Source organism: Myotis brandtii, unplaced genomic scaffold, assembly GCF_000412655.1.
Source record: "Myotis brandtii unplaced genomic scaffold, ASM41265v1 scaffold642, whole genome shotgun sequence".
In the NCBI taxonomy this organism is placed as follows: Eukaryota; Metazoa; Chordata; class Mammalia; order Chiroptera; family Vespertilionidae; genus Myotis; species Myotis brandtii.
In genome coordinates this window covers 382,152-395,186 of record NW_005370473.1, presented here as the reverse complement: position 1 = coordinate 395,186, position 13,035 = coordinate 382,152, and the positions used below count along the sequence as shown (strand labels likewise).

The following is a 13,035-nucleotide window of genomic DNA, read 5'->3' as shown; positions in this document are numbered from 1 at the left end:
AGGGTGGGAAGAGATTAACCAAAGATCTTAAGATCTTACCTATGGACACAGACAGTAGGGTGGTGAAGGCCTGGGGCAGGGTTGGAACTGGGTGGAGGCCAATGGGAAGGAAAGGGGGGACATCTGTAATACTCTCAACAATAAAGGTTCAACACACACACACACACACACACACACACGAACCCCACTGATGCTCAGAGTGGAAGTGGTCCCAGAGTCACACAGCTGGGGGCGGGGGGGACAAACCAGGGCCCTCTGGCTTCTTACTCTTTTTCCTAAAGACCACTAGCAGCCAGGGAGGGGATAAATGGAAGCAGAAAGCCCTGAGGGAAAGACAAACTCCTGTAACCACAACTTTGCTTCTCTTCATCACCGTCACCTCCATATATCTGGTCAGGACACTGAGCTGAGCAGAATCTTTAAACTGTGCGCAGTGGCTTCTTAGGCATTTTATACCATTGTTGGGCTCTTCTTTAGAACCCTCCCCCTTTTCGTCAGCCCTGACATCACACCATGTCCCATCTTCTCCAGTCTGAATGTCTCAGCTCCCTGCATTGAGCCTGAATGGATTGGCCAATCCTGTCCATGTCTGGGTTGGGTGAGGTTTCCCATGCTGGGTCAAATTAAGCTGCAGGCACCACTCCTGATGTTGCCCTTCATGAATTCCTTTAAGTTTCACTTTGCAAGCATAGTCCCCCTGGAACCCAAATATTTTGGTTCCCAGAAATTGCTTTTCTTTTCCTTCCTTCCCTGTCCTTGAAGGATTTCGTCCATTCTGAGAGCTTCAATAACATTTGCATGGTTCTCCGACTGGCAGCTCTAACCCCGGTCTGGCCTTGAGTTTCACTACTGCATTTACCTACCTACTGGATGTTTCACGGGGCGTCCTGCCTTCACTTTAAATGCAACGTTTGAACTGAGCTCATCAATTTATTTTCTAACTTAATGTTCCTTCCCAAACTGTTACTGTTTCTGTCATTGGCACCCCATTCTACTTGTCATCAGGCTTTTAAGCCTATCCATTGAGTACTTAACTTTTTTTCTTCCTTTGTAGTTTTTTTCTCCCCTCTCTCCCTCCCTCCCTCCCTCCCTCCCTCTTTTCCATTCTTCTTTCCTTCCTTTCTCTTTCTCTCTCTCCTCTTCCTGTTTCCACAAGAATTTATTGAGCACTTACTATGTGACAGCCCAGGCATTATCTTTGCCTCCCTAGAACCTGTATTTTAAAAAAGAGAGAATGCACACAAGCCAGCAAATAAACTAGTAAACTTGTGACAAGTACAGTAAAATAAATAAACAGTGGTTATGTAGAGATTAATGAAGGGGGTGGCCAGGAGAGGTCTCTCTGAAGAGGCCACATTTAAGCTGAGACCTGTGGGGAGCAGGAGCGGGGGAGGGTGGGGCTGAGGCCCTGTGGGGGCCTAATAAACTGGAGAGAGAGGAGAGGACAGAAGTGGGCAGTGGGAGATCATGTGCAGCAAGGAGGACAAGTAAGGAGAATGACTTCATTCAAAGTGCTGTGGAAGCTTTCAAAGAGATTCATGTGAGGAGTGGCCAAATCTAAATTCCACTTAGAGCCCTAGCTGGTTTGGCTCAGTGGATAGAGCGTTGGCCTGCGGACTCAAGGGTCCCAGGTTCGATTCCGGTCAAGGGCATGTACCTTGGTTGCGGGCACATACCCAGTAGGGTGTGTGCAGGAGGCAGCTGAATTGATGTTTCTCTCTCATCGATGTTTCTAACTCTCTAGCCCTCTCCCTTCCTCTCTGTAAAAAATCAATAAAATATACTTTAAAAAAATAAAAAATAAAAATAAATTCCACTTAGAGGAAAGATTGAGTGGACATTGTCCTTCCCAGCTGTTCTCTGGAGGAAGAATTGGAGAAGTGAGGAAAACTGTGAATTTCTCTTTATCTCTTAGCATCTTCCTGATTGAATGCCCTTCTAATTAGACTGCTACTTTCCCTTCTACCAAAAGGGAGAGTGTTAGCTTCTGCACCACTTAACAACTAGGTTTCAGAGAGAGAGGGTTTGGGGCATTTGTGATGATCAACACCGTCATCATCAACAACAGTAAAGCTTTATTGAGTATCACTATATACACTCATTATGAATACTTGCATGTTTATGTTTTAATGCTCAAAAGGGGGTATATGATTATCTTTATTTCACAGGTAAGAACAGAGAGGTTGATTACGTTGCTCAAAGTCACACAGCTGCCAAAACAAAAAAGAACAGAGACCATTTCCAAATAAACATGGTCAGGCTTTGATTGTTTTTTCTTCTTAGTGTTTTTCATATTCATGGAAAATTTACATTGTATGAAACTACACAAAGTAGAACGTTAAAGCTCCCCATAATACTGCCTCTAAGATGTGGTCTTGAACTTTCCCTATGGTTTTGCCCCCAGCAATACTTCATATTGGCATTGCTGGTAAGTTCTCAGATACCCAGGTCCTATGAAGGGGCTAGTCCTCTGTGAAGCTGGTTTAGAAACAAAGGGATATGGAGCCACTTTCTTACCATCTCTGCTACAGAAAGTAGACGCCAAATTGTTCTGCCTCCAAAGGGAGCCACACCCATTTGGGGTTAAAGAACTCTAGCGAGTCTACATCACTACTTGCAGGATAGGCCAAAAACAGCAGGAAGAGGACAATGAGAGGTTACCTACACCAACAACAGAACAAGAAAAATTGAGAAGCGAAATCTGGTTGTTCATTCCTCCTAATTTCCATGTCTCATTAAGAGACATCATTTGGATTTCCTCTGTAGCAAAAACTACAACTTCAGCAGGAAAACTAAAACAACAAAATGATATTCTGGTGTCGTTTCTTAATTCTGAATAAAATTTGGAGGTGTTCAAATTTCTAAACCCTATAGTACAAAGGCAGTTTTCCAAGCAGGGCTAGGCCATGCTCTCTGTTGAATAGGAAAACTAATTAGCATCCTGTATGAACTATCTTGTCTTTTTTTAGGACCGGAAATCAAATGGGAAGGGTTCCCTCCTGTTCCAAGTGAGTTCCAGAAGAATTACTCATGTTCCTTAACCTATGAGTCAGACAGGAGTCTAGGAGAATGTTTCCAAAACAGGCAGACAATTAAATAAACACAGCAATTGATAATGTGATAGTCTGGAGAGGCAGTGGCTGCACTTGACCAAGGCAAGTGATCAGGTCTACAGCGAGAGGACCATAAGCCTGAATTCCCTGCAGAATCCATGGATAACTGGAGTTCAGCAAACCAACTCAAAGCATTTCCTGAAAGTGAACGCCCATGAGGTTTGTTTTCTGAGCCTTTATTCAATTTCATTGATTTCGTGTAGGAATTATAGCATCTTTCCCCAAGTGAACCAAGGGGCTGACTGCCATCACACTGCATGGCCTGGCTCTCTGAAAGCTTTGGCTATCCGTGTGTTTTGACATCTCACAACACAGGATGTTAATCATTTCTGGACGGCGTTGGGTCTGCTCCCAGTGTCCATGTTAGCCACTGTTGATCTGCAGCCAGAAAAATAGCTTCTAAATGACAGAGGCTTTCCCGATTCAAAATATAAAGTAATCAAGAAAGCTCAGCCCAGGAAATAACCCAGCACCAAGCTGGATTCTCTCCTGGGCACATAAAAGATAGCCTCTTCTTTGCTCCCTCTAAAAAGGAGTCTGAAGCCAGGTTTCAGCTCTGTCTGAGCCTCTGAAGGGCCTACAGAAGGGGTGGGCAAACTTTTTGACTCGAGGGCCACAATGGGTTCTTAAACTGGACTGGAGGGCCGGAACAAAAGCATGGATGGAGTGTTTGTGTGAACTAATATAAATTCAAAGTAAACATCATTACATAAAAGGGTACGGTCTTTTTTTTTTTTTTTTTAGTTTTATTAATTTCAAACGGGCCGGATTCGGCCCGCGGGCCATAGTTTGCCCACGGCTGGCCTACAGGCATCTCCTGAGCAGGGGTGTCAGGATGAGGGCACTACCCCACCCTCCTGATTCTTCTCATCTCTAGGGAAATGGCAAGGTGGGTGTGCAGGGTCCACCCTGCCGTGGAGGAGGAGTAAGGGCTGACTGGTGTTTTTCTCCATCCCCCATTAAGCTCTCTGGGGTACAGAGACCAGGCAGGGGTGAGGGTGGGGTCCTTCCTCCACACAGGAGGCAGAATGAACTTACTAAACACTGCTCTGATCACCGCCCTCCTCCTACAAACCTTAAAGGGAACCCTGCCCACACACACCTACTGGAGAAATTCTGAAGTTATCCTAAGCCATTCAAGGCCCTTCACTCCTTGACTGTCTGCCTAACTTTCAGCTTCATAGACCTGGGTATCTGAGAACTTATCAGCAATGCCAATATGAAGTATTGCTGGGGGCAAAACCATAGGGAAAGTTCAAGACCACATCTTAGAGGCAGTATTACGGGGAGCTTTAACTTTCTACTTTGTGTAGTTTCATACAATGTAAATCTTCCATGAATATGAAAAACACTAAGGAGAAAAAATAATCAAAGCCTGACCATGTTTATTTGGAAATGGTCTCTGTTCTTTTTTGTTTTGGCAGCTGTGTGACTTTGAGCAACGTAATCAACCTCTCTGTTCTTACCTGTGAAATAAAGATAATCATATACCCCCTTTTGAGCATTAAAACACAAACATGTAAGTATTCATATTGAGTGTATATAGTAACACTCAATAAAGCTCTACTGTTGTTGATGACGGTGTTGCTCATCACGAATGCCCCAAACCCTCCTTCTCTGTGTACTGTCAGCTCTGCTTTCTTTGTTTATGCTGCTCCTTCTACCTGGAATGCCATTCGCCTACTCTCGACCTCCTCCCCAACCCTCCAACATCACCTCTTGCTGCAGGAGGGCTCCGATTCCCACCCCTCGCTGAGCCCCTTGCTCCCTGACCTCTGTTCCCATCACATTATAGGCAGCTCTCTTCGAACAGTTATTACTTCTATGGGATTGTTCCATGTGTCAGTCTTCCCTCTTGGACTGTGAGCTTATCTTTGTCTGCTCTATCTTTGGTTCTTAAAAAAACCTGACAATGCTTAATTGAATCGAGGAGAATTTTACACATCAGTTTTTATGCTCTTTGGTATTCAGATAATAGCCCAAAGTTTAAAAGAAGCTGCACTTGAACAGGTTAGGCTCAATGCTCTCCTTCCTGGCAGCTTTTCACAATTTCAACCTGACTTTTAGTAAAATTTATGGTATTCAATTTCAAAAAACTAATGGTTTGAGGGTGCATGGATTTCTGTGTTTAAGTGTTCAAGATAGGAACAGATAGCATACCTATATTATACTCCAAATTTCTCTCTCTCACACACACACACACACACACACACACTGCCCACGGAGATAGAAATTCCTAACAGTACATGAATGAGGCATAGGGTATAACATTTAGTATGTAATAAAATTTTAAATGCCGTGTCATTAAAAAAGCTGATTAGTTGGCAGGTGTTTACAGGAGGGCTGGCAGGTCCTCAGGAGGGCTGGTGCCATAAAGGGACACCAGAGAAGGCAAATGCAGGGTGTTATTTTGGAAATAGTCACACCAATCTGTCTTAACCAAGCCATTTTCCTCCTCAGTGTTTGTACATGCTGTTCTCTTTGCCTAGAAAGCTTTGCCCTTTATCCAACCCATTTATTAAGTGAGCCTTCATCTTTCAGGTTTCAGCTTAAATATAACTGCCTCAGAGGGGTCTTTCTAGACCCAACTGCCTCATACTCTATTTCAGCACTGTTGGTATTTTCTTTAAGGCCCTTGCCAATTATTTTATTTTGTTATTTTATTATTTTTAAAAAATTTTATGTCTGACTCTGGACTGAAAGCAACTTGAAAGGAAGTAGATTCTTGTAAGTTTTTTTTAATCGTATGCACAACACATATTAGGTGCTCAGTAAATACTTTGGGCAACATTTCATTTGGAACTTAGGGGAGTTGATTTCATCATCTCAGTGCCTTTTCCTGCCTGGTCAGCAAGCTGGTCCCCTGCCCCCTGAACTTGCTTCCCAGGTGTGCACCTCTCTCATCCGGGGAATACCTTTCATTAACTTCTCCACTTAACCACAGTCCTGTGGGAGGCAACTAATCGATATGTCTCTCTCACATCTCTCCCCCGCTCACACACCCCCTCCCACTCTCTAAAAAAAATCAATGGAAAGAATATTCTTGGGTGAGGATTAAAAATAATAATAATGATAATAAATTGAAAACTGGTAAAGTGCACATAACATGAAATTTACCACCTTAACCATTTTAAGTGTGTAGTTCAGTGGCATTAAGTACATTCACATTATTGCACAGCCATCACCACCACTCATCTTCAGAACTCTTTTTATCTTGCAAAACTGAAACTCTGTAACTAATATCCAAATATTATTGAATAACATCTTTCCATTTTCCTCTCCCCCAGCCCCAGTATTTTTTTTTTCTGTCTCTATGCACTTGACTATTGTCATGGCTTTTAAAATAATATGCATATAAACTTCTGTTTGCAACAGAGGTTAAACATATTTTACTGAATGTTTAGCTTGCTTTTTAACCTTACAATGTTTCTTGTCACATAGAAGGTACACATTTTTTAAAGCTTCACATTTTATGACAGTAAATATGACCATCATTTGCTTTATAGCTTTTGAGGTTTATGTTTTGTTTGAAGAACCACCTTACCCTAAAATAATCATGTATTTTCCTGATTTTTTCATTTAATCAAAGTACTCCAGTCATACCTGTATTTCAGCACTTCTCCTTTTATATTGTAATGAATACTAACAACTAGTGTTAAGAAAACCGTGTTCCAGGCATTAAGTTCTCTTCATGTATTATCTCATTTAATCTTCATATCAAGTCAATTGAGGTGGGTTCTATTATCTGTTTAATGATGAGACCATTGAGCCTTAGAGAATTTAAAAAACTTGTCATTCCACATGGCAAGTGGTAAAGCTGTGATTTGAACTTGAGCGATCTGACTATACTCTCACCACAACGTTATCTTCTCTGTTAAGTGGTACTCCCCAGGGTTGTGAATGTCGTCTTATCTGTATTTCAACTCTAGTGCATAGGTTCTCAACAATTATTTTTGGAGTGAATTAATTCTCATTATTTCAACTCAGCATTCTATGCACAGCCTCAGCTATTGCCATTCCTCTCCCTCCCTCCAAATGAGCTAGTCCTCTATGAATCCAGTCTTGACCTTCCTGATACGCACAAAGCGCTGCTTCCTTTGCACTGGGAATTAGCTCCCCTGGGTGGTCAGTGATCTCAAGCATTACTGCTGCTGTCTCCAGGAAATCTGACTGCTTGTCAAAACATCGCTCCCTTCACAGAGTTCCCTGCTGGAACAACTCACACTGCACCTCTCTGTCCTCTTTCCTCTTTAAGGAATAATGATGCACCTTCCTCGCTGGCTCATGGACCATGATTCTGTCATTGTCCTGCAGTGACCTTTCCTCTCTGGAGTCCACTCCATTCATTTAGCTCTTCCCAAAGTTATGACTTACTGATTTCTGGGTGGTCCCCCTCCTTCCTTAATTCTAGAGCCAGGCTCACAGTCCTCTTCTTGCTAGCTTTTCTCATCTCCCTTAAACACTCCACCCTAGTATTGATGACCTTTCAAAGCTCTGGCCTCAAAACCTCTATTTTCACCATCAGATATTCTTCCCTTCCTAATGTTGTCTTACATCAGTCCAGTCCTGACCCCTGATTTGGTCACTGCAAGATGTGCCTTTCTTGTCTGGCTCTCTTGTCTTTCTGCTATAGTCTCCCTGCCCTCAATTCTCACCCCCTCCCTACCCCACCCCCATCCCTGTTGCTAATTTCTAGGCCTGGACAAACCCTTTCTATTGTCTCCGCTCCTCCCATTGCTGGGGAAGTTCAGGAAACCAGGCTGTTTGGATCTGTTACAAATTCATCTGGCTCCACTTCAGAAGGACCCTCCCTGCTGCTTGGCTACCTTCTCACCGCCAACATGCTTCCTCCTCCACTTTGTAGCATCTCCTCTAAACCTTTCAATCTCTTAGAGCTGAACTCCACTTTTCAAAGATGCCTTTGCCTCCTCCTAGACTATGGAGGACAGGGCATCTCACTTGAGCTCTCTCAACTTCCCTGCCCTCCACCACACCCCCTTCTTTCCCATCTCAGAGGGGTAATTCTCGTCCCCTTCATCCTTTGGGGTGTTTATAAAGTATAATGGAGAAAATGGGCTTGAAATCAGCTCAGGAATCGAGTGGTTTTGTGTCCTGGAACAAAATTTACTCAATATTTCAAGCCTTACTTTCTTTAGCCATAAGTGGGGGTGAGAATAGTACCTGACTCGCCCTAGCTGGTTTGGCTCAGTGGATAGAGCGTTGGCCTGCGGACTTAAGGGTCCCGGGTTCTATTCTGGTCAAGGGCACATGCCAGGGTTGTGGGCTCGATCCCCAATAGGGGGCATGAAGGAGGCAGCCGATCAATGATTCTCTCTTATCATTGATGTTTCCATCTCTCTCTCCCTCTTCCTTCCTCTCTGAAATCAATAATATACATTGATTGATATATATATAATAGTACCTGCCTCAAAGGGATATGTAGATATGTAGAGAGGATTTCATGGCCCTCATGTGTGGCATGAGGCATCTGCCTAGAATTTCTGACTTTTCTCCCATCACCACACTTCCAACTTGTCCATTTGAGTCCCCAATCCCATTCCTTTCCTTTCAGGTGCTTTGCCCCATCCATTTACCTCCTACTTATTTATAAATATTTTTATCTTTCCCTTTGACTAAATGTTGTTTCTTGACTTCTAAAAATATGAACATCTCCTTTACCCCCCAAATCTTTCTTGTGACTCTGTTAACAACTTCAGCCCCCACCCTCCTCCCCCACCCACTTTCTTAATTTTACTGCCAAATCCCTTGAAAGAGCAGTCTCACTAGCTGATCCTCTTTCTCTCCCAACCACTCTCTCTTGCACCCTTTGCTGTCAGGCCTCACCACCTCTTCTCCCTCCCTCATCACCGTATTTAAATGGATTCCTGAAGCCACAATCATTCAGGCCCTTGGATACTTCAGTCGCCACATTCAGCTGCTGCACTGGACAGTGACAATGCCCCACTTCTGCTGGGAAAATCCGCCCTGCCCTCAGGTCACTCTACATTTTTTTGGTTCTCTTCCTTCTCCTTCAGTTCATTCTTTTATCATGTTTTGTTGAGAATCTATTATATCCCACAGACATCAGCATTGACCCACTGGCCCCTGAAGTGTGTAGCCTAAGAGGACAGACAAATAGTCATACATTCTCTGTATCAGCTACCTGCTCTGTGTGTGTGTGTCTACATATACAGAGTGTTACAAAAGCATGTAACAGGGAGGAAGAGTGGAGGAGAGGAAATGAAGGAAGGGCAATCGGGGAAGTAATATTGAAGCTGAGACCTGCTGGATGAGTAAGTGCTAACTGGGTGAAGAGCGGAGAGACTGGAGGGGTAGTTTCCAGGAAAAGGAAGGAGAACTGGGAAGATTCTGCAGTGAGAAGGAACTTGGCAAATTCAAGAAATTGAAAGAAGACCAGAGTAAGGGGAGTGCAGGAAACAAGGTGGTGGGGAGGTGAGATTGGGGCCATGAACAAAGGGCAGCTCGTGCAGGGTCCTGTGGGGCCTGGGAGGGTTTGGGATTTACTCTCAAGAGCAGTGGGCAGCTATGGAAAACCTCTCTTCAGCTGCCCACCCATTTCCTCCTTTCGGATGTGCCTCAGAGACAGGTATTTGGTGCTCTGCCCTCTCTTGGCCATTCAGATGCATGGCTGAGTGATCACCTCTCTGTGGTTAATTTTTGAACCCTATTGCCTCCTGAATTCAGTCCTTTTCCCAGCTACCGATTAGGATTACCTACTGGGGTTTCTTGCTGGTACTGCAGATGTAAATGTTGGAAACTGACCTCATCTTCTTTTTCAAAACTCTCCTTTTCCCCATATTTCCCATTTTGGTCGATGACAACTCCACTGGCCTCAAATTTTCCCAAGCTGGAAATGCTGGTGTTTCCTTGACTTGCCCTCATTATTCATTTATTTATTCTGAGAATAAAGCAGGAACCAAAAATGATGGAACTTGCATTCTAGTAGTGCTGGCCAACAGTGAACACACCAATCCTATATAATAAAAGCGTAGTATGCAAATTGTCCCCTCCACCAGGAATTCTTCTAGGAGTTCGACCAGGGGGCAGGGCCAGCTGGGGGAAGGAAGGGAGTATCCAGCTGGCTGCCGCCAGCCACTAGGGACCCTACCAGTGCACGAGTTTTGTGGACTGGGCTTCTAGTGTATGTTATAAGATCAGTGAGTAAATAGTGCTGTAAATAGCAGATAGAAAATGACAGGGTGGGAATGCTGCTTATTTCATCAGAGAAGGTCTCTTTGAAGAGATAGATTTGAGCAGAGGCAAGAATAATGTGAAGGACCCAGCCATGTGGATATCTGGTATTTGGACAATGACTGCAGCAGGCAAAGGGAACAGCAAATCCCCAAGGCCCCGAGGAGCAGCATGCTAGAGGAGCAGCAAAGAGGTCAGTGGCTGGATTGTATCCAGTGATAGGTGAAAGTGAATAGAGGAGGCCAGAGAAGCGGCACTTGCTGTAAGATATGGACAGGGGATTAAAATTTAATTCTGTGAGATAAGAAACCTTTGGAGGGTTTTACTCAGAAAAGTGACATGACTTTATATACAAAGACCACGGGGCCCCTCTGGCTGCTGTGTGAGGAATAGACTGCAGGGACAAAGTGAAGACCACCCAGAAATCCATGTCTTCTCCACATGCACAGGGTCTCGCCGACATCCATGCCCCTCTCCCATGCTCACAGCTACCCCCTAAATTAACTCCATCTATATCATATCCAAATTATTATTGTGGTCGCATACATGATATTCCTGAATCCTTCTGGAATTAGCTTCCAGTTGCACAAATTTGAGCCAGCCATTGCCTTCCTCAAGCCTTCAGTTGCTCCCCACACCAACTTCTTCAGTCTTATATTTGAGGCCTCCCCTGGCTTCCAACCTATCTCCCACTGCTGCCTTTCACATTCCTCAAGCGAAAGTCACACTGTACTGCTCAGTTCCCCCTATAACCTTTTTGCCTCCCCGCCTCCAAGCTTCTGCCCAACCTGCTCCATCTCCCAATAAAGCATTCTCTCGCCATCCCTTATCTCTCTGAGACCCAGATTTCCTGAACCTTTCCTGATTACCCCAGGCAAAAATGATTCTTCTAGCCCAGGGGTGGGCAAACTTTTTGACTCGAGGGCCACAATGGGTTCTTAAACTGGACCGGAGGGCCGGAACAAAAGCATGGATGGAGTGTTTGTGTGAACTAATATAAATTCAAAGTAAATATCATTACATAAAAGGGTACGGTCTTTTTTCTTTTAGTTTTATTCATTTCAAACGGGCCGGATCCGGCCCGCGGGCCGTAGTTTGCCCATGGCTGTCTAGCCTTTGGACTCTTACATTGTTCTAATGACACTACTCACTTTAACATGGTTATAACTCTTTATTGTACACACATTATCTTCTTTATTAAATGATAAATTCTTAGAGGTCAAGGTCCAAGCAATATATCTGTGCGTTTTCCATCCACACTGCCTAGCCCTAGCCCAATGCGCATGGTGACAACACTACAGATACTTGTCAAATGAATGAATCGCTGGCTCCAGAATATTTAGGCAGTCTGTTTAGAGAGACACAGCCAGGTCCTAAGTCCATGCAAGTGAACAACATAAGACAGCATATAATGCAGGGATGCACTGGAAAATACAGTCTGTGGACTGTAGGAATCAGAAGGGAGAACTATAGGAGGTGGACTGGTCAGGAAAGAGCTGAAAACAGCTGGTGTTTCTGAAGTGCTTACCACAGGCTGGCCTCTAGGCTGAATGCTTTACATGCATCATCTCATTCTTTTCAACTACCTTATGCTACAGGCACTCTGTATGATACTCACTGCGATGAGGAAACTGAAGTAGCATGGGGAAGTAATTTCCTTGAAGTCATGGTGTTATGAAATCTACAGAGGTGGGATTTGAACCCATGTCTCTCTGGTGAGCCTCTACTGACCACTCCAATATTCTGCCTTTGAGAACAAATAAAAGTCTCTGCTGTGAAAACAGGGTTTGTATTTTATTTTCTGTCTCATTCCAAAATGTATTTGAAGCAACTAAATACGAGCTGAGTTACATCTGAGAAGATATATAGAATTTGAAGATGAGATAGGTGGTCCGGGTTAGGGAAGCAGGTGTTTGTGGGCTATAAGGCAGATTTGTTTCTGGGCAGAAGCAGTGAGCTGCCTAAATTGGAGAATGTATCTGGAGACCGGATGGGTGGGCAAATGCAAACAGTGTGTGGAAGGTGTTGCATGCCAAGAAGAATTGTTGAGTGTCGATGTGCTAGGACCCAAGAAGATTTTAAAGATTTTATTAAAGGCCAGGACATGACTCCATTCAAAGAACATTCACTGGGACAGATTTCACACTAAGCAGGCAAATGAAACTATAGGATTCCCTCAGTAAGCCCTTGTTCTCAAAGAGCTGACAATCTTTTGGGAGAAACAGCCTATAGGATACGAACAAAGCACAGAAATCCAGAGCTGGGACAGGAGCGTGTTAATGAAGGATTTGGGAGAACTTCCTAAGGCTGTGGCATTTGAACCAGACCTTGGAGATGCATGGGTAGGGAGTCTGGAAGACAGTGGCCACTTTTGGGCTTTGGGGAGGTGGTTTTTAGAGAGGTTTGTCAAGTACAAGCTGGGCCACTGAGCAGCCTCTAACATATTTCAGGGGGAAAGATGCACTTAAAGCCAAAATCCACCTGCACAGGCAGCAGTAGCAGCCATGAAAAAGACTTAGGAGGACTTAGCAGTCAGCAAATTCTGTGTAAGAAGGAGCTGCTTAACCATCATAGGAGCTAAAGTAATCTGCAGCCACCTTAAAAGATGGTCAGTGTTGCACATCCAGCTTTCAGATGATCTCCCAATAATTTTGTTAGTTTTGGGGGGCCACACTCTAGACCAAGCATGTCAAACTCGCGGCCCACAATG

General features: G+C 44.1%; 1 long non-coding RNA gene across 1 annotated transcript; it reads left to right on the top strand.

Annotated features, from left to right (window-relative positions):
* The first annotated feature begins 3,109 nt into the window (after positions 1-3,109).
* Positions 3,110-12,106, top strand: LOC106723782. Its single transcript, XR_001359500.1, has 2 exons — positions 3,110-3,272; positions 11,924-12,106. It is a non-coding gene; the product is annotated as an uncharacterized LOC106723782 (long non-coding RNA).
* Positions 12,107-13,035: the final 929 nt, after the last annotated feature.